The sequence below is a fragment of the Artibeus jamaicensis genome, unplaced genomic scaffold (assembly GCF_021234435.1).
Source record: "Artibeus jamaicensis isolate MK-2021 breed Jamaican fruit bat unplaced genomic scaffold, CSHL_Jam_final contig_3126, whole genome shotgun sequence".
Classification (NCBI taxonomy): Eukaryota; Metazoa; Chordata; class Mammalia; order Chiroptera; family Phyllostomidae; genus Artibeus; species Artibeus jamaicensis.
The window spans coordinates 8199259-8220368 of NW_026521723.1; the positions used below are offsets into that span (position 1 = coordinate 8199259).

Genomic DNA, 21110 nt, shown 5'->3' on the forward strand with positions numbered 1-21110 from the left:
TAAGAGTGTATAATTTGATAAATTTATCTATACATATATATAGTATATATGCATATACACATACTTATGCAACCATTACCACACTCGATTAGGATAGTGAACATAAGCATCACCACTAAAAGAATCTTTATGCCCCATATAAATTCTCTCTCTTGTCCCTTTCTGCCCCCACTTCAAGAGAAACATGGATTCTGTCAATGTAAGTTTGCATTTAGTAGAATGCTACATAATTGTAATTACTTAGTAGGCTTTCTTTCTTGTCTAAGTCCTTTCACTCAGTGTAATTATGTGAGTTTTTAATGTTGCATGGGTTGAGAGTTTTGTTTTTTTAATTATTAATGAGTAGTATTACTGAGTAATACATCAGCGTTTATCCATTTACCTGAGATAATTTATTTACCAGAAATCTGAGTTGTTTCCAGCTTGAGGCCAATAAACATTTGTTTTCAAGGCTCCGTATGAGTATATACTTTCATTTCTCTTGGATCACGACCTAGAAGTGAAATAGGTGGGTCCTGACTGCTGAACTGCCTCCTCACCAGCAGTGTATACAAGTTCCCATTATTCTACATTCTTCACCAATATTTGGAATTCTCAGGACTTTCATTTCAAACATTTTAAAAGGCATGAAATGGTTTTCACAAGTGATTTTAATTTTCACGTCCCTGATGACTAATGAAGGTGAGCATTTTTTATGTTTATCTGCTACCAATGTATCTTTTTGGTAAAGTTAAAATCTTTTCCCCATTTAAAAAAATTGGGATGTTTTTTCATATTGTTGAATATTGAGAGTGCTTTACATATACTGGATAAAAATTCTTCATCGTTTGTAATCTGAAAATATTTTTCTCCTATTCTTTGCTTCTCTTTTTGTTGTTTCCATGGTATCTTTGGAAGAGCAGAGAGTCTTAATTTTGTTAAGGCCAATTTATTTTTCTCTCTCAAGAATCTTATTTTGGAATGAAATGTGAAGATGTATATTTGCCAAACTCTAGGTCATAGAAGTTTTCTTCAGTATTATTTTCTAGCAATTTTATTTTATCTTTAATTGTTTTATTGCTGTTCAAGTACAGTTGTGTGCTGTGTGCATTTACCCCTCCACGCCCCTCCCAGCCACTCTCACCTCGCTCCCCTGACCACACCCCCAGCTGGTTTTGTCCATGAGTCCTTTCTAGTTGTTCCTGAAAAAGCTTATCCCCTTTCCCCCGTTATTCTCTCCCACCTCCCCTCTGTTATATTGTTCTTAATTTCAGTGTCTCTTGTTATATTTTGCTTGCTTGTTTGTTTTGTTGATTAGGTTCCACTTAAAAGTGAGATCATATGATATTTGTTTTTCACCACCTGGCTTACTTCACTTGGCATAATTTTCTAGCAACTTTATAGTTTTAGAATTCCTGCTAACATTTATTGTATTAGAAAGTATAAATAACATCAATACAAATGATATATTAAGTATTGGAAACCACAACAAAAGCTCATTGAATCATCACAATTGCAAAGTTACTTTAACTTCTATCCTCCACTAAGAAGCTTGTCTAAACCTCATCAGTTAAATCCAAATCTTTTTCTATGGGAAAGGGTAAAGTGATCCAACAAAGCTATAAAAGTTTGAGCACTTATCTTAAAGTTCTGCATCATAATTGGATGGGAGAATGAAGCCTTCCCTCTTCTTGGGATAAGAAGATCCCACCACTAATCATATTTTCCTTTAAGACAGCTGTGCTTTTGATAGAGAAGGAGAGAGATTACATGCTACAGAGAAAAAGAGAGTGATAGCAAGATAGACAGGGAGAGTCATCCTAGAGCTAGAGCTAGATCTAAAGCTAGAGATAGATAGTGGTAGAGGGAGAGAAAGAGATAGAGATAAAGATGATAGAGCTACAGAGACAGAGATTGAGATAGAGATGGAGACAGAAGCTCACACCAGGGTACAAAGCACCTTTGGTTTGGGATTTTTGTGGTGAAGCTCAACCAACTTAATGTACAATATTTTCATTCCATCCAAAGCTGTATATAAAAGTATAAAAGTCCTATGACAGGTACCATTTATTTGATTTTGCACAACCACAGGGAGTTCAATATGGAACCAAGGATTTTGCTTTCTTTTGTGAGTCAACTTGATTTGATTGGAGACAATGTTTTCTTATTTTATTTTACATTAAATATTTTTTTATTTTTCAATTGTAGTTGACATACACTATTATATTAGCTTCAACAGCACAACTTAGTGATTAGATGTTATATAACTTACTGACTATCCTGATAAATCTCACCCATCGTCATACATAGTTATTACATTATTGACTATATTCCCTATTAATACATTATATTTCCATGACTATCATGTAACAATAAATTTGAACTTCTTAATCCCTTCATCTTTTTCACCAGTCCCACAAACCATGCTTCAATGTGACAACTGTCAAATTATTCTGCTTGTCTGTTTCTATTCTGCTTGTTCATTTATATTTTTGGTTTTTAATCTCCTTTTTCTTCTTTTTCTTAAAGAAGACTAACATTTCATGTAATACTGGCTTGGTGGTGAGGAACTCTTTTAGCTTTTTCTTGTCTGGGAAGCTCTTCATCTCTGCTTCCATTCTAAATGATAGCTTTGTTGAGTAGAGTGATCTTGATAACAGGTCCCTGCTTTTCAAGACTTTGAATATTTCTTGCCACTGCCTTCTGGCCTGCAAAGTTTCTGTTGAGAAATCAGCTGACAGTCCTGTGGGCGATACCTTGCAGGTAACTAACCATTTTCTCTTTTAAGATGGTCTTTCTGTCTTTAACCTTTACCATTTTAATGATGATATGTCTTGGTGTAGGCCTACTTGGCTTCATTTTGTTTGGTACTCCGTATTTTCTGGACTTAAATATCTATTTTCTTTGCCACATTAGGGAAGTTTTTTGTTATTATTTTTTCATATAGGTTTTCAATTCTTTGTTCTCCCTTCTCCTTCTAACACCCACATCATGCAAATATTGGTATGCTTGTAGGTGTATAAGAAAAGTCTTCCCAAGAGGGCCAGATTGCCCACATAGCAGCCAGGATCCACTGGGGAAGACAAAAATTCTGAGACTTTCACTCCCATCCCTAAATGGACCTGAAGTTGGCACACACAGTGTAGGACAGACTGCACTAAAAAATGACCTGGTTGTTGCCATTCTTCTTTAACAAATGTTTTGGGCACCACCCCCTCATGGTCACAAACTGTTAACTTCTTACTTGGTTGACCCGTATGACCATTGATTTCTTTCTTTTCACTCTAACTTTAGCTGTACATCTCTGTAATTCATTTAAGAGGGACCAAACCTCCTGTCTCCCCTGAATGAATCTTTGTACTTGTTGTTACAGGGTGCACAACTGAGACTGACTGCTGGGTGAACAAGGAACTTAGAAGGGAGTTAGGGCACCATTCTAGAAGCTGTTTTTGAATTAATTCCTGGCGCTCAGCTTTCAACCACATCCACAACTGCCCCGTCATAGGCAGACAATAGCATGGAGGAGCATTTATTGCCCAATTACACAGGTAATTTGGTTGAATGTTTGTTATTAATTTAATGGTTGCCCATTAAATCCTGATAATTGGCCTATAAATTTGTCAATCTTTCCTTTCCAGAAAACTGTGTCTCTGTGACACATCTTAGCCTCATTCCAAAAGTGCCAAGAACTATGAAGGGTCTGAGATTCTACTGAGTTTTTAAGCTAACCTGCTAACCTGCTATATTTTCTTGGATTCTATTAGAAAACATGAGATTAATGGATCAGAGACAAAGGACACTTTATTACTCCTAGTAAAATCAGTAGTCAAAATACTAGCACACTTGTGCCAGCCGCTGAGCCTCAATTGCCAGAAGGTTGTATGGAGAGAGAAGTGACAACCACACGTGCAGAGGATTGTGCAGAGAAGTGACAGCCACACGTGCAGGCTTGAGCTTAGGGAATCCAGATATTTTATAATGGTTAAATATTGTTCATTATATAATCATTTTTTAAAGAAATACTCCAGAATAAAGGACAGCTAATGACTTATTTATAAGGTGTGAAGAAATGTGGGAGATTCATTTGGAATTGTTTCCCAGTAGCAATGTGCTTTTTTCTACTCTAGTTGCTTTTATCAGTGGTTTTAAAGCAATTTAATCGTGATGTGCTTTGTAGTAATTTCCTTCATCACTCTTGTGCTCTGATTTTGTAGAGCTTCTCAATTTGCAAGTATATAGTTTTCACCTACTTTTGGCAGAAATTTGGCCATTACTTATTCCACTTTTGTTTACTGCCTCCCTTCCTCTTTCCTCTCATCTGAAGACTCTGGTAACATGTATTTTTCCATTTAAAGTTGTCTCAAAACCGTGGATGCTTTGTGTATGTGTTTGTTCTTTTTAGTTTTTTAAATTTCTATCTCTTTTTGGATAGCTTTTATTACATCTTCAGAGTCACTGATTCTATCTTCTGTAATGCCAATTCCAATGTTAATCCCAAATAGTGTATTTTTATTCCCAATGTTGAATTTCTCATATCTAGAAATTTTAATAAAAGTTTTCTTTTAATCTTTCATGTCTCTAACATCATCAGTCTTTCATCTGACTTCTTAAGTACACAGTACACAGCTTTAACACCTTTTTAAGTGTTCTTGCTGGTAATTATAGCATCTGTCAGTTTTGGATTGATTTTTATTTAATTTTTTGTAGTTCAACATTTTTTTCTTTAAGATACTTTGAAAAGCAGTTTAAGGTTCACAGCAAAATTGAGGGGAAGGTACATAGGTTTTTCATATACCTCCTGTTCTCACACATGTATATCCTCCTGTATTATCAACCTCCCTCACTAAAGTGGGACATTTTTTTTACAATTAATTAACCTACATTAACACATCATTAGCACCCAAAGTCCACAGTTACATATTTGTTTATTCGTGGTGTTGTACACTCTATGGGTTTGGACAAATGAGTAATGACATGTATTTATTATTATAATATTGAATAGAGCATTTCACTATCTTAAAAATCCTCTTTGCTTTGTCTATTCATCCCACTCCACCCCCTAACTCCTCTCAACCACTGATCTTTGTATTATCTCCATAGTTTTGCCTCATCCATAATTTCATACAGTTGAAATCATACAGTATATAACTTTAGATTAGCTTCTTCACTGAGTAGTATGCACTCAGGATTCCTCCATGGTTTTTTTTCATGGCTTGATAACTCATTGTTTTTTCATTATCTGGATATGCAACAATTTATTTATCCTTCCACCTCTTGAAGGACACATTGATTGCTTTCAAGTTTTGGCAACCATGAATAAAGCTGCTATTAATACCATATGCAAGTTTTTGTGTGAACACAATACTTCAACATATTTGGTTAAATACCAAAAGAATGCAATTGCTGGACCATATCATAAGAGTATATTTTGTGTTGTGAGAAATCACCAAACTACCTTCCAAAGTGGTTATACCATTCTGTATTTTCACTAGTGATGAGTGAGCATTCCTGTTGCTCCACATTCTCATTAGCACTTGGTGTCGTTACTGTTCTAATAGATGTAGTGGTATCTTATTAATGTTTTAATTTACATTTCCATGATTACATATGACATGGAGCATCTATTCATATTCTATTTGCCAACTATAGATCTTTTGTGAAATATCTATTAAAGTCTTTGTCTCACTATTTAATTCATTTTTCATTTTCTTATGGTTGAATTTTAAAAGTTTTTTGTATACTTTGGGTTAACAGTTTTTTATTAGAGTTATTTTTTGTGAATATTTTCTCCCTATCTGTTGCCTTTTCTCATTCCCTCAACAGCATTTTTTCAACGGTCTCTTTTTAAAAGATTTTATTTATTTATTTTTAGAGAGAGGGGAAAGGAGAGAGAAAGAGAGGGAGAGAAACAATATGAGGTTGTCTCTCATGCACCTCCTACTGAGGACCTGACCCACAACTGAGGCATGTGCTCTGACTGGGAATTGAACCAGCAACTGTTTGGTTCACAGGCCAGTGCTCAGTCCCCCAAGTCACACCAGCCAGGGCCTCTCAATAGTTTTTTTGCAGAACAGTTTTTTTTTATTTTAGCAAAATCCAGGTTATCAATTACTTCTTTCTTGGACTTGTGCTTTTACTCCTAAGCATTATAACTGCCTGGGCCTTCACAGACTTCTAGCTTCATTGCTTTAACTTAGGAAAACAGTGAAACTTTTTCTGGATTATTTCTTTCAGAGCTGTTCCCTGAAAACTTTCTTCAAAGAGTTACCTAGAGAAATTGTAGAGTTCACCTCCTGATATTTTAAAATTTCTCAAAGATAACTAGATATCATCCCTTTATATCCAATATCTTGAAAATTATTGTTTCACATATTTCATTTATTTTTCAGTTGTTTTCACTGGAAGGGTAATTCTGGCCTCTATTTACTCATTTTGACAATAAGTAAAGTCAGTAATATGAATGCTACCATTCACATTAACTCATTTAGGTTCTATTAGAATTAAATTTCAAATTCTTATGTCTAGAAGACAAATCTTCTGCATCTACTTTGATATATAATGAAACTAGAATAATTTAATTTAAAGAAGTTAATCTATGACCACCTAGTAGGTGGTAGTATGAAACTAGAACCTAGATCTTGCTACTGCAGCTGTACTGCGCTTAATGACTTAAATCCTGTAAGTTGTGAGTGGCCTGAGATTCCATTTCTACTCACGGTCAAGGCAGAACTCCAGTCCTTGGTTTCTCTAGGTCTGTGCATAGTAGCTATTCTGTCAACTACTTGAAACTTCAATGAATTGTCTAAAATATGTTTGCAGAACACAAAATCAATCCCATGAATCATCATTTAGAATTCAAAGTTTGGATATTATTATCTGTTAGTCACTGCTTGTAGATTTAATTTCCTCTGTAAAATAATCTGTTATTGACAGCTGAAGTTCAACTGAGAAATTTTGTGTTGCAGTGATTATAGAGGACTCCATAAATATGGCCACATGCTTAAAAGATAAATTCTAATTTCAGTCATTTAAAAGCATACAATTAACGTCTCACTAGTATATTATGGCAACATTTGAACTCTCATTTAAGTGTGTTAAATAACAGCATTAAATAACAATAAAAACAAAATAACAGTTTCGTGGTGATGCTCCTGCCAAGAAGGTCTTAAATCAGGATTTTTCTCCCTAAGCATGCCTTTCTCCTCCTTTTCCACATTGCTAATAAAATCTTCTTAATAAATAATTTAAGTCCCAAAGTCCATAATCTTAAATTACTTTCACACAGATTCTACCATTCCTAGGGAAGAGTAGCATTTATTAACTTCTGCCCGTGTCTGTTAAACAGTTCTGGCTTTCTAGACCCTACAAGATTTGCCATTCATTTGTAAATTGTAACTTTTTACAACAACAAACTTGGCTGTTTTGGCATTTCTTTTCAGCACTGGGTATATTTGTTGAGACAGTGGGAAAATATGTGAGAGAAGAGCAATTAAATTTGTCTATTAAACCAGATAATAAATTTAATAGATATTTCATTTTTTTCTATTAAGAACAACAGGTTCAAGATTACTAAACATTTATGGCAACTGATCAAGGTGTTATACAGTGTTGTCTTAAAAACTTCTGAGCCTCAGGAAGATAAAATGGGGTTCTTTGCAGAAATAAAGAGTGGGAAGGTGAAAAAGTATTATTGGATCTTTTAAAAGAAGAAATGCATCTTGTTCTTAACATCATGCTTTAAGTTAATTTTGTAATCCTGAAGTTTACATATAAATTTTGACTATAATCATATAATTATTAGCCACAAAACCATTTCTGTAAATAACCAAAATTTAGGTCCGTGACTTTTGTTATTCATTTCCTCTCCTGTAATATTTGATAATATTTTATCTCCAAAAATTAATTTTAAGAAATAAAAAATATTTACCCAGTATAATAACTGGGTTTTTATAGATTATTTCACATATCACTTGAGGTCATGTTCTTACCTCTTCCTTACTTCTCTTCATGTTTTGTTTCTCATTTCTATATATGCTTATTTTCCTCTTACAAATGGTATAAAATAATATTTCTCAGAATTTTTTGGAAGACAAAAAATAATAAGGTTGTCCATATTAATTAATCAAATAGCACATTGTTTTTATGTTTTAATTATAACAATGATAAAGTAGTTTTCAATCAAAGTAAAATGTCTCTTGTAGCTGCCAAAAGAGCTAGTAAGATATGAAAGAGTATTCAGAGAAGCACAGTGACCTACCAAATGGGAAGTCTGAGTCATGCTTCAGAGCAATGCATTCAGTTTTAAAAGCGACACTAGGAAAAATTGACAAGTTGGAGTGAAGTAGCAAGACAGTTACCAGACATAATGGTATTAAAACCATGCCACATAAAGAGTGTGTTGGAGTTGGTAGGTGGACGTGTGTGGGCACAATTTAATAGCTCTCTGTATATCTGAAGGACTTTCATTGAATTTGGTCTATGAATGTGTTTCTTCATGTCAGAATTAGAAGAAAGGTAAAAGTGTTGGGAGTCAGAGTCTGCTCAACAGGATGGGAAGTTTTCAAAATGATCAAAATTACTGAAAATGGAAATCAGTATTCTAACAGTGCAATCCAGCAATGTGCTGAGAACACTATCAATAGGGTATAAGGTTCTACTAATTATTTTACTAGATGATTTCTCAGACCCTTTTAACTCTGCAAACCTAGGACTTTTATTTGTCTTAAAGATAGTTGATACTTACCCAGATAGAGACTCATAGATAAGTAAAAGATCCAAATTAAGCAAAAACTAGTTTGATAAGGGAGAAATCTCTACAATATTGATCCCAAATTCTGGGGTGTATGTGTCCCAGCTAGCAGCTTCTTTGAGAACTGCCTTTAATAAAGAGAGATGACTTGTCCAAGATCATACCACCCTTGCATAAGGCAACCTATATCTAATGACTGAGTGAATTGGGAGTACAAAAGCCTAGCCCCTTTCCTTATCTCCGAACAACTATAAAATACCGGAGTGGGCTGAACTCACACTTTGCCAATGTTGTAACCCATATTCTAAAGTTGCCAATTCCATGAATACCTAGAACAGTGTCACTAATGAAGGGAAATCCTGTTGGAGAAGGTGCCTATCTTACCTGAGCCATGTCATTCCACCCTTCTGGCTGGACCTTCTGCTGGGAAAACAAAATCAAGTCTCACATAATGCCTCTGTCGTTGTACCCTCTAGTATTCTTGCTGTAGGACAGTACTGTAGCATACCTCTGTGAGTGTAAACCATGTTGTCCCTGCTTGCATGCATGGTTGTGACCATGCTTGATCAGAGCTGTTTCTAATAATGTTATTCCAGAATGTCTTCTTTCCAGATAATGATGTACAAGCTAATAAAAAAATAATGCCAAGTACCACAAGAGTAACAGAAATTTGCTGTTTTCTGGGGATTTGTTTTTTACCTTTTTTTTAATGGAGTGCACTGGATGTCTCTATAATTTTGTTCAGATGACTACAGAACCTGGAAAAGCCATTGCTGCTATTGATGCATAACATACTGCTATTGGTCTTTTTATATAAATAAATAAACAAATAAATATATATAATTTTAATTTTTGGAAACTTAAGCTGTGCTGTCTACTTTGGAAAAACTATGTTGGTTTTACCACATTGGGTGGACATTATAGAGAAATTAACAGCCATATAGGTATAGAAATGTTCAACATAATTTTTTCCATTTTTACAGGAGTAAAATGTTGTATTAAATAGGTAAGATCTTAATCTACATGGGTTTGATTACAAAAACAAATAAAGTATTCTCTATATAATGAAAAAAAATAAAGTTGCCAACTCCTCTTTTCTTTCCTTAGGATCAGAGGAGCAACAAGTGACAGCTATGTTGGAGGCCTTGGAAAGATCCATGAATTTCAGAGGGTGAGGTATAAACCTATTAAAGAGTTAAGATACTGTCACATTAATACAATTTGGGGGTTGAGTAGTTTTTTGACTTTGTAACCCACTATTTTGCCAAATTCATTTATTAGGTCAAGCACTTTTGGGGTGGAGTCTATAGAATTTTATATGTACACTATCCTGTCATCCACAAACAATGATAGTTTTACTTCCTCTTTTCCAATTTGGATGTCTTTCATTTCTTTTCTTGTCTGATCACTGTGGCCAGAACATCCAATACCATGTTGAATAAAAATGACGAAAGTGGACATCATTGTCTTCTTCCTGATCTTAGTGGGAAAGCTTTTAGTTTTTGCCCATTGAGTATGATGCTGCCTGTAGGTCTCTCATATTATGGACTTTATTATGTTAAGGTATACTCCCTCTATTCCCATTCTGGTGAGTATTTTTATCATAAATGGGTGTGGTACTTTATCAAATGCTTTTTCTGTATCTATTGATATGATCATGTGACTTTGTCTTTCCTTTTTTATGTAATGTATTACACTTATTGAATTATGAATATTGTGCCATCTGTGCATCCCTGAGATGAATCCCACTTGATCTTTGTGTGTGATGTTTTTAATGAATTGCTGGATATGGTTTGCACAGCTGAAGAAAACATCAGCAAAATGAAACAAGAACCAACCATATGGGAAAATATATTTGCAAATGATACCTTGGGCAAGGGTTTGATCTCCAAAATATAGAGAGAACTCATAGGACTCCACTCCAGAAGACCAAAAAAAGAAAAAAACAATTTAAAAATGGACAAAGGACATGAACAGACCTTCCTCCAAGGTCAACACAAAGTGTTCAGAGACATATGAAGGGATGCTCAGCATCACTAGCCATCAGAGAGATGCAAATGAAAATCACACAAAATACCACTTCTCACTGGTTATAATGGCCATTCTAAACCAATCAACAAACAACAAGTGCTGGCCAGGTCGTGGAGAAAGAAAACCCTAGGACGCTATTGAAAGAAGGAGCTCCTACTCTTTATAAAAGCTTGAATGGAACTGAAGAGCATTAAGGTGAGCAAAACAAGCCAGGTGGTGAAAGACAAATACCACGTGATCTCATCCATAAGTGGAACGTAATAAAGCAAACAAGCAACCAAAATAAAATGAGAGACATTGAAACATAGAATAAAGTGACAGTAACCAGAGGGGAGGTGGAAAGGGATAATGGGGGGGAGGGTGAACATGTATGAAGGACACATGGACAAAGCCAAAGGGGATAGTATCAAGGGAGGGTGGGAGGCGGAGATGGTTGGGGTGGAGGCAAGTGATGAAGGAAAAATGCAGACAACTATAGTTAAACAATGATAAAAAAGAGAGAGAAAGAAAAAAATACGATTTGGGGGATCTACTAATCTGTGGCATTCCAGGAAATACCTTCTAAAATAAAGTACAACTAATGCATCTCATACCTCCTAGCTTAGAGAAAGAATTATCATGCCCAGCAGACCATACCTAGAGGACTGCTCTGGCTGTTGCATAAAGAGGCATGAAAAGCTGCAAAGTCTGAGTAACACACAGAACAGAGAAAGGCTCTATAGAAAGTCTAGATTTCCCAATTTTTGTATAAATAGCTCTAATGCTTGGGTCATTTAATCTGACCAACTGTGTTGTCTTAAGTCTATCTGTGATAAGAAAAGATGGTACATAGTGTTTATATACAGCATAATGGGAAAATTATAATTCAGCCCTCTGGGATTCTGTACCAAGGCTATACCATCTACAAGGGAGAATCAAACATCTTTTGAATTAAACATCTTGTAATGGTGGCTCTGTTAGAGATGCATTATAAGATACTAATTGACATGTAGCCAGAAATGTCCACTCCAAGCTGGATTCTGTCAACAACACCCTGTTTGAGGACTTACAGCAGAGGCAAGTATGAAGGAGGCAGTCCAGTTAAGGAGCTGTTATAACAATTGAGGGAGGTGGAATTGGTGGTGTTAGAAAGTGCTCAGATTCTGAATATGTCCTGAAGATAGAGTTGACACCGTTATGTTGGTGGACTGAATGTGGAGTGTTATGGAAAACAGAGATCCAGAAATGACTAGGAGCTTCTTGGCCTGAGGAAAAGTGGAAACAAAATGAATTGGCTGTGTACTGAAATGTCAAAGACTGTAAGAGGAGATTTATAAAAGACCAGGGCCAGGTGGGATGGAGCTATCCAAAGCTCAGTTTTGAACATGTCGAATTTGAGACACTTTTTACACATCCAAGTAGAGCAGTCAAATGGGCAGTTGATACACAGGTCTAGGTTCCAGGAGAGAGGTCCAAGCTGGAGAAGTACATTTGGGAATGATGATCATGTAGATCCCTTTAAAACTATGAGTCTGTATGAGATCATTAAAGAAGCATGCATAAATAAAAAAAGATAGTCAATAACTGAATGCTGGGACACTCTCACATTTAGAGGTCAGGGAGATGAGGGGCATCCAGCAACAGAGCCAAGATAACAAAGCCAGATATGGGAAGAAGACAATTTTTTTCTCTTGGAGCAAAGTAAGGAAATTGTTTCATGGAGAGAGTGATAAACATGATGTCATTTACTAATTAAGATAGCTTGACCCCACTGTTCTGTTTCTTCAAATATGCTCTACTTTGGCATTTTTTTCTTTCACTTTTTTCTTTGTTAGGTCCCATTGCCCCCTCATCCCATCAGTCCCTGTGTCTTTGCCCCCTCCTCTTTCCCTATATTAATAGCTCTTCAAATGCAGTGGTGAGCACTTAGCAACTCATGTCCTATGAGGTACAAAAGGCCTCTTTCTAGTTTATAAACACAAACATAAGTCCTGGCACAATTTGTACTCTGACCTTACACGTTGCCCAGTGAATTCACAGCTCTTTTTAGACATACCTCATTAATCCTAAGATAAGCTTTAAGTACATAAACTATAAGCATTAAAATTTATTTGGAAGCACATGTGAAGAATTAATTGCCTACAACAGGTCAAGTGGAATGTCTAAACTAAATAAAATAAATTAATCTGTAGATAAAGTCTCATTTTTATAAGCTTTTACACATGAATATTCATGGAAACCACATAGAATTGATTATGGAAATATAAATCCAGGTAATTCAACAAGGAAAAGACCCCGAGATAATGCCTGAATTAAACAGGCACAAGATCATATTATTTACATTAATGTCATCATAATTAGCATTATCTATGAGGAGCCTTAATCAGTGTCAGAACTCAGCTAAATACTTTAAATTATTATCTGAATTATTATAGCCACTCTGTAAAATAGAACCTATAATTATTTATCTTTAGATATGGAGCTCCAAGTTCAGAGACTGTAAGAAAGTTGGCTAAGGTCACACAGATAAAAGAAATGGGCATGAAATATGTCACTATAAAACTTAATAATAATAATGAAGACTTAACCTTGGCTTTAAAATAAGAATTAAGATTATTCCCAATAGCACTAGTTGGTGTGGGTCCGTGGATAGAGTGCCAGCCTGTGAACCAAAGGGTCACTGGTTCTATTCCCAGTCAGGGCATATGGCTGGGTTGCGGGCCAGTTTTCCCAGTAGGGGCTGCTCGAGAGGCAACCACACATTGATGTTGCTTTCTCTCTGCCTTCCCGTCTCTCTAAAAATAAATAAATTAAAATTTTAAAAGAAAAGATTATTGACAATAGTATCATAAAAACTGAAATGAGAAATCTTGAAGATTTTTTAAGCTTAAGAGATAGGAAACAGAACCAAAAACAAAAAAAATTAAAAGTTGATTCTTTGGAAAAAACTAATGAAATTGATCATTGTCTAGCAAAACTAAATAAGGTAATAATATAGACAATAAACATCTTTATTTCTATCTTATATTTTTATTATCTATCTATCATTATCTATACCTACCTATCTAAGCTAAAATAAACTTGGAAAGGAAAATTGGCCCAGGGCAAGAAAGGGAAATGAGAGACCAATGTCACTTGTTAAAACAGATTAAAAAAATTCTAACAAAATGAAGATACCATTAGCAAAATAAGTGATTAAATATTTATATTTCAATTAGTGCCTCTTTATCATAGTGCTTGAGTCATTCTCACCATTTTCATATAACTTAAAACATTCTTCTTGCCTACTCCTTGCTTCTAAGTATTATTTTGGTATGGTTATGCTTGGCTTGCTATTCTTTAGTTCAAGGCAATTCTCAAGCAGTATTTCTATAGGCAATGACAAATGAAGGAAGGTGTTGAACAAAGACATCTTAACCCCATTTGAGCTTTCCCAGGATCATTCTACCTGTGGTATGTAATAACACTGGAAGAAAACACACTGAAAATCAGTTAGGATGCTCTTGTAAGGGAAAAGATAACAAAAGCATGGATGTCTGTAGTGTATGAATGAAGCTGAAATAAGATAAATACAATAGATTTAACTAGTTAAAATTAAAGCTTTCTTCCATACTATAGATATTTCTAATAGTCTTATAAAAATAAACTTAATTCCCCAAATTAGAGAAATTAATTAATTAAATAGCATTAACTTTTTTTGCATTACAAAGCAATATAAATTGTGCTTAAAATTATTAAATACAATAACTGAGTACAGTTAGTACACAAATACAAAATAAATATTGAAGATTTTTTCTATGTCATGATAATGACTAGTTGTAAGATATTAGTTGGATACACTAAAAACATAATTTTATGTTTATAAAATATAAACAAAAGAAAATATTAAGTTTAAAATTGATTAAGCATACATTTTATAATACAATATAATTTAAAAGAAAGTATATAAATAAAAGCACAACATTTTACTAAGGAACATAAAAACGATTTTTTCCATAAAATGATTTTAATAAGCAGAGACAACAAAAGTTTTTTGTTAGATGTTTTCTTTAAGAATAATATGTCTGTATTGGTGACAGAATAAATAATAAACTTTTATATATAAAAGTCTATTTGATTCAAAAAATAAATCTGACAGATATAGTTCAAAAGAGTTCAATTAAAAATTACCTCTATTAAAACAGGTATTTCTGCATGTTTTTCAATTAGTATTTCAATCACACATTTATTATTTTAAAAACTTAGATTTTATTGTTTTGATGATTGTTATGAAAATTAATTATTCAGTTAAAAGAATTACAGGGGATTATTCAAGTCTTGCATGATGTGTGAAACAAAATGGCTCAAAATATGGGCTTTGGAGTCAAATATGCACCTGTCTTCAAATCCCTGAAGTCCCCTCAGTGAGCTGAATGGCTTTGAGTAATCCCATGGATTCAACTGTGTCCTCTAAAAAAAATTATTAAAGTCCTAACTTCTGGTACCTATGAATCTCACCTCATTTGGAAATAGGGCATTTGCAGATATAAATTGCACCTTCAGGTAGTTCCTAATTCAGTGATTGGCATCCTTACTAAAAAACACAGGGACAAACATACAGAGAGAAGAATGCCTTGGAATGATACAGGCAGGTATTGGAATGATGCATCCATTGGGTTGGCCAAAGAGTCTGTATGGTTTGTCTCGTAAAATAAAAGACACATTTTTCATCCAATACCTTTATTGATTTGAATATTTTTAGTATGTCATCTATCTCCATAATGTTATAATGTTGATTGTTCTCAAAATATGTCTCAATTTGATTGCTATCAACTTCAGCTGGTCTACCTGACCATAGAGCATCGTCCAGAGAGAAATTTCCAGCATGAAACTTCACAAACCATTTTTGACACATTAGATCAGTCACAGTACCTTCTTCATACACTGCACAAATCCTTTTTTATATTTCAGTTACATTTTTACCTTTCTCAAAATAACAAAGCATAATATGTTAAAAGTGTGTGTATTTTCTTCCATTTTCATGTTAAAATGGCTACACAAAAGTTCACCAATCTTGCTAAGTTTTTTAAAAATGCTCACTGATATGACAGCTGTCACAATACAATCTAGCAAAATTGTTTCAACTGAAGTTAAGGACAACTAAGTGCTACTAGAGCCATCTTACAGGAAAAAAAAACAAAGGAGCTTTTTGGCCAACCCAGTAGAAGCCAAGGAATAGAAGGATTGCCTGCAATCCTTCCCCAGAAGCTAAGAGAAAAGCATGAAACAGATTCTTCTGTGAAGCTTTGAGAAAGAGCATGGGCCTTCAGACACCTCAGTTTCAGACTTTGAGCCTTGAGAACTGTAAGATAAATTTGCTGTTTTAAATTACCCAGAAGGCCTAGAAAACTAATACAGGTAAATAATATTTATTCAAGTTTCAGGTTTTCTCCTCTTTCAAATAGGCATAATAATTCCCCTTGAGGTCTTAATTTTTTGTTGTTGTTGTCTAAATTTTCTCATGCATAGAATAAGAGTTTAATAATGTTCTTGTCATAATGTTACCAGGAGCAAATGAGAGTTATATGTAAAGCCCTTACTCCTGTACCCAAAACATAGGAAAAGGTTATTAGTATTTGCCATTTTATTATTTGATTTGATAATTCTTGTTATATGATTAACCTAGTGTTTGAAACATGGTAAGCACTTATGAGGTATTACATATTATTTGGGTTAAATAATAAAGACATGTAAAGCACATGGTACCTCACAAGCTTTCAATAGTTTTGTGCTATTATAATTTGTTAGTTTTGTAAACAAAATAATTAATTTATCCTTTTAGTTATTATTTAATTTTTTGATGAGATTATGTTAATCTTTAAATGCTAAAATAAATTGCTTCAGAATAGTTTTTGCTTTGATGAATTCTAAGGTCTGTGTGAGTTCAGAATTTAAAGTGGGCAACAGACAACTACTCCTAGAAGCAGAAAGATACTATTGGAATAAAGAAAAGAATTATGAATATATCAAAAGAGATAGATTTCCTAATTTAAATAACAATTGTCTTTTTGAAAAAGATCACTCTTTAGCAAATAAACATTAGAGTGTTTATGGGAAAAGGGATCATAACTTACTTTGAACTAGTTCAGTAAAATATGCAAAGCTTATCTACCTACCTGCCTACCTACCTATCTACATATATTTAAATAGAAATAAATAGAAATGTAGGTAATATTAATAATATGGGCAATGTAAGGGAGATTTATTGACAGAGAGATATTTGTACTATTTCTACAATTATACTGTTATCTAAAATTATGCCAAAATAAATTGGAAAAAAGATGATGTCAATAAAGAATAGAAATTTAACATAATCTAGAGATGTCCTAATTAATTACTTAGATCATGAAGTTATTCTTGATAAATAATTTAAAGTATGATTTAAATAGAAGCTTGCCAGCATAATTTGAGCAAAAATGAGACATGGGACTTCAATTATTTACTCTATGGGTAACCATACTCAAACACAATTAGCCAAGAAAGTGACAAGCATTTCTTGAAAAATTTTTTTCTTTTGTTTCAATCAATAAAAAGTAGATAGATACAAATTAAAGGTTTTTTAATTAATTGTTTTCAAACTTTATTTTATTTCACGCATACAAAATCATCTGATTTCTTACCTCTCACAGCTCTGTGAACATAATAATGTGTGCAGGTATGTACAATTATATCATTATAAAGAGCTATAATACTGAAAAACATTGCTTTGAGCCATTTTTGTTTCTATAAATAGAATTGCCTGATAGATTATACTTTTAAGTCTATTACAAGGAGAATTTTCCCACTTGTCTTAGAGATACAGTATGAACCACCACATGCTATTTTTGTTAATGATTTTCCACCCTTAAAGAGTTTGTCATTGTATATATAGCAAGTTTTAAATTGGAAAGCTGCCAAACTGTCTCTAATTTAAGCTTTGATGTTACAAATGAATCTCTTGGTAAATATCATAAATCATCCCGTGAAAATATCAACACGTCTAAATGCCATATCTAAACAATTTTAGGTCCAAAGTATCACTAAACAAAAAGTTTAATCAGTCAGTAGACCAAAGCAAGCTTCAGTTATTTTCAGATAAACTCAGCTACATTCTCAAAAAATATATACTCCAGCTCTATCCATCACCAGAATAAGTTTCCCTTCATGAATGTATATATGCTTCCATTTCTTAAGAAATACTTTGTGACCAATCATTCGGCCTTCTATACAGTGTCACTCATGCGAAGTCCGATCATACACTGAAGTCAGAGCTTGCCAGTGGGTGCTACAAGGAAACAGGCTACCTATGCAGTAACAGTGTATTTTATTGGTGGTGAAAATATTCAGCAAGCCAGAATAATCTTTTCTTATCCAACAGTAAAACATCTTCTTCATTCAAATAAATTCATACTCACATCCCAACTGATTTATTTGGTAAGAGGTATAAGAAGAGGAATTATAAATTAATTTAAACATTTATCAACAATATTAATTACTTATTTATGAGTGTTTTAGCACACCCCAAAACAGAGGTTTAAAGTAATCATTTACTTGCTCACAATACTGGGAATTAGCAACATGGGCAGAATTCAGCTGGCATGCTTCATCCCTACTTCTCATGGTATCAGCTGGACTCATTCATGCTATGATGGTCAGTTGGCAGTTCATCTCATTGGCCCTGGATGGCTTCACCTACATTATTGGCACTGGTTGGGGCTGTGAGCCAGTGCATGTCAGTTCTTTCCATACGACATCTCCTGCAGGCTGCCTTGGACTTTCTTCTAGAGCTTTTGATTTCCAAAAAGGCAAGAACAATGGCTGGACATCCTCTTGAGTCTGGGTTTGGAAGTTCTTCAGCAAGTCACCAGGCCAGCCCCCAATAAAGAGAAGGGAAACAGACTCCACCCCTCCACAAGAGGAATTGCAAAGTCCTACTGGAGAAAAAGAATGTAATAGAGATGAGAAAAATTGTCACAACCATCTTTGCAAATAATTTGTTGCATCGACATATAAGTATTAGATTTTTTCCTTAAAAAATAGCTCTAATACTGACTTTGCAAAATTTTCAGCAAACAATTCCCTCTCCTTCACAATGTTACCATTACTAATAGTTTAATTTTAAACACTTTGAAATATTTGACTTGAGTCTAGGCTATTTGTTTTCTATGTCCTTTTTAAAGAATGGAGTGACTCCTATCAGTGTCCAAGGAATCACTATTCATCTTTCCACAAGGAGTAAATCCTGCTGTGTGTGGATCTGTCTGTGCACCACACCTGCACCCTCATGTCACGTACAAAATCCTAGTGTTGAGCCCTTCTATTACTAAATTTTTACATTTCTACCTCTTCTTTTAAATCTCTCTCTTTTTTCACATATTTCACCTGGACAGTACAAGTGTGACCCATTGCATTTTAATAAAGCAGTCATCAGGGGGTGGAAGGATAGAGCAAAAATGAAAAGAATTCATGGACATGGACAATGGTGTGGTGATTCTGCGTTGAGGGAGTGGGTGGTGGTAAAAGAGGCCATAAGGGAAATAAATAGTCATGGAAAAATACAATAAAAATCTGCAAAAAATTCCTCTGGATGCTTTTTATGACAGCCATGCTGAAATCAAAGTGGAGGGCTCTTTGAGAATCATTGGAGATGGTGAGAGAGCTCTCTATCTTATTTCGCTTATTTTATAATTCATCTTGCTAGTATGTGCCAGAAATGAGAAGATGGAGCAATCAAAATAACATGTAGTCAGAGTAATTCAACCTTAGATCTAAAAACTTTATCAAACAGACTTCATAACTAAGATAATAGGACAGGAATTTGAAGCTGGAATACGATTTCCCCCAACCGCAGGCACAGGGGAGATTTTCTTCCCATCCTCACTTTTGAAGATCAGGGCTTCAGTGTCTGCTGTGTCTCTCATAACCACAGGCATAAAGCACATCTTGTTGGAGAATGATTACAAAGGTGATGGTACAAATATGTGGTTTTAGGAAAATAAGCAGCTTTCCGAGACAGATCATTACATTCCCAATCTCATTTCCATCCTGCTTCAAAGTTCCAAAAATTTCAGGTGTGTCTATCCACTTGGAAAGCAATATTATTTAGAGTACTAGTTAGACTGATTTAATGGTGTTTACACCAAGATAGAATGTTTATTTCATTCACACAAATGCCTGAGAAAGAGGTCAGTCTTGTTCCATGATGGGATCCTAAGATAATGGGATACTTTCATTTTACCATTCCACAATGCCCAGTTCTGCTTAGTCCAAACTGGACCCCCAAACTAAGTCCAGCCCTAGGGAGGGGAGAGGTCACAGGAAGCAGAGGGCAAGTACCTTTCTTTTGGTGACATGGTCCAGAAGTTGCACACATCACTTGGTATACCTGCCATTTGCCTTAAATATGTACTCAACACAACAGTTGTGTAGGAATAATCCAAGAAAATAACTGTAGATATATATTAAAATTTTGCTATAATTGCAATATTATATTATTAATAATGTGAAAGAAACAACTTTATAAATCCAATAATAGGTGATATATTAACATAGGTTATTAAAATTAATATTAAAACCTAGTTTTGCCCACTGGAGTCATTATATTATTTAGAATATCTGAACATATGTTTTCACAGAGACCCAAATAACATGGAAGAAATGGAAAGAATCACTGAGTGAAAAAAGTCAAGTATAACATAAATGGGGTTTTAGTTTATATGATCTTATTAATGTGTATTTTTAATTGTAAAATTTAATGATAGAAAGTAAAAGTATCAAAAAGAGATTAATGCAGAACACAGAATTCTAATATTCTACGAGTCTCACTTTTTATAAAACAATCCTTTATCTCCAGTGCAGGAGGAGTGTATGACTAAGGAATGACACTTTATTTTTTCTGAATCTATTTGGTTGAATTTTACCACAATTGAAGAAGGAATATAATTTGGCTACTGCAAGCTCTTTAACTGCAGGAGATTTCAGAATGTAATCCATCAATTTGGAAATTCCGAACCCAAGTAAATAATTTCAGGGCTGCTTGCTCCTTTCTTGAGGTATCTTTTCTCCTCTAACATAGGCTCCCATTAACGATTTGCTACCTTTTATAAAAAGGCAACAAAGAGTTATCCTGTATATTGGCTTGAAATAAGGCAAAAACACGTCAACTTGCTGCCTAACTGTAATTTTAATGAGACTATTATTGAACAGGGACAGCATAAAACAGCAAATTGAGAGTTGCCAGGAATGGCTAAAATATCTGCTTGTTAAAAAGATCTGGCTAGAACGACAGTAAGGATTTTCTGGCTAGGTTCTTTTAATACTCACAGTGGCAGAACCACATGACACCCATTTATTT

General features: G+C 34.3%; 1 long non-coding RNA gene across 2 annotated transcripts in view; it reads left to right on the top strand.

Moving 5' to 3' along the window:
* The first annotated feature begins 465 nt into the window (after positions 1-465).
* LOC119054837 (uncharacterized) overlaps positions 466-21110 on the top strand; it is a 135998-nt gene continuing 115353 nt past the window's right edge. For both annotated transcript variants that reach the window (XR_008391141.1, XR_005083587.2), the window contains exons 1-2: positions 466-681; positions 9836-9899. This is a non-coding gene — a long non-coding RNA (uncharacterized LOC119054837). The remainder of the gene's footprint in view (positions 682-9835; positions 9900-21110) is intronic.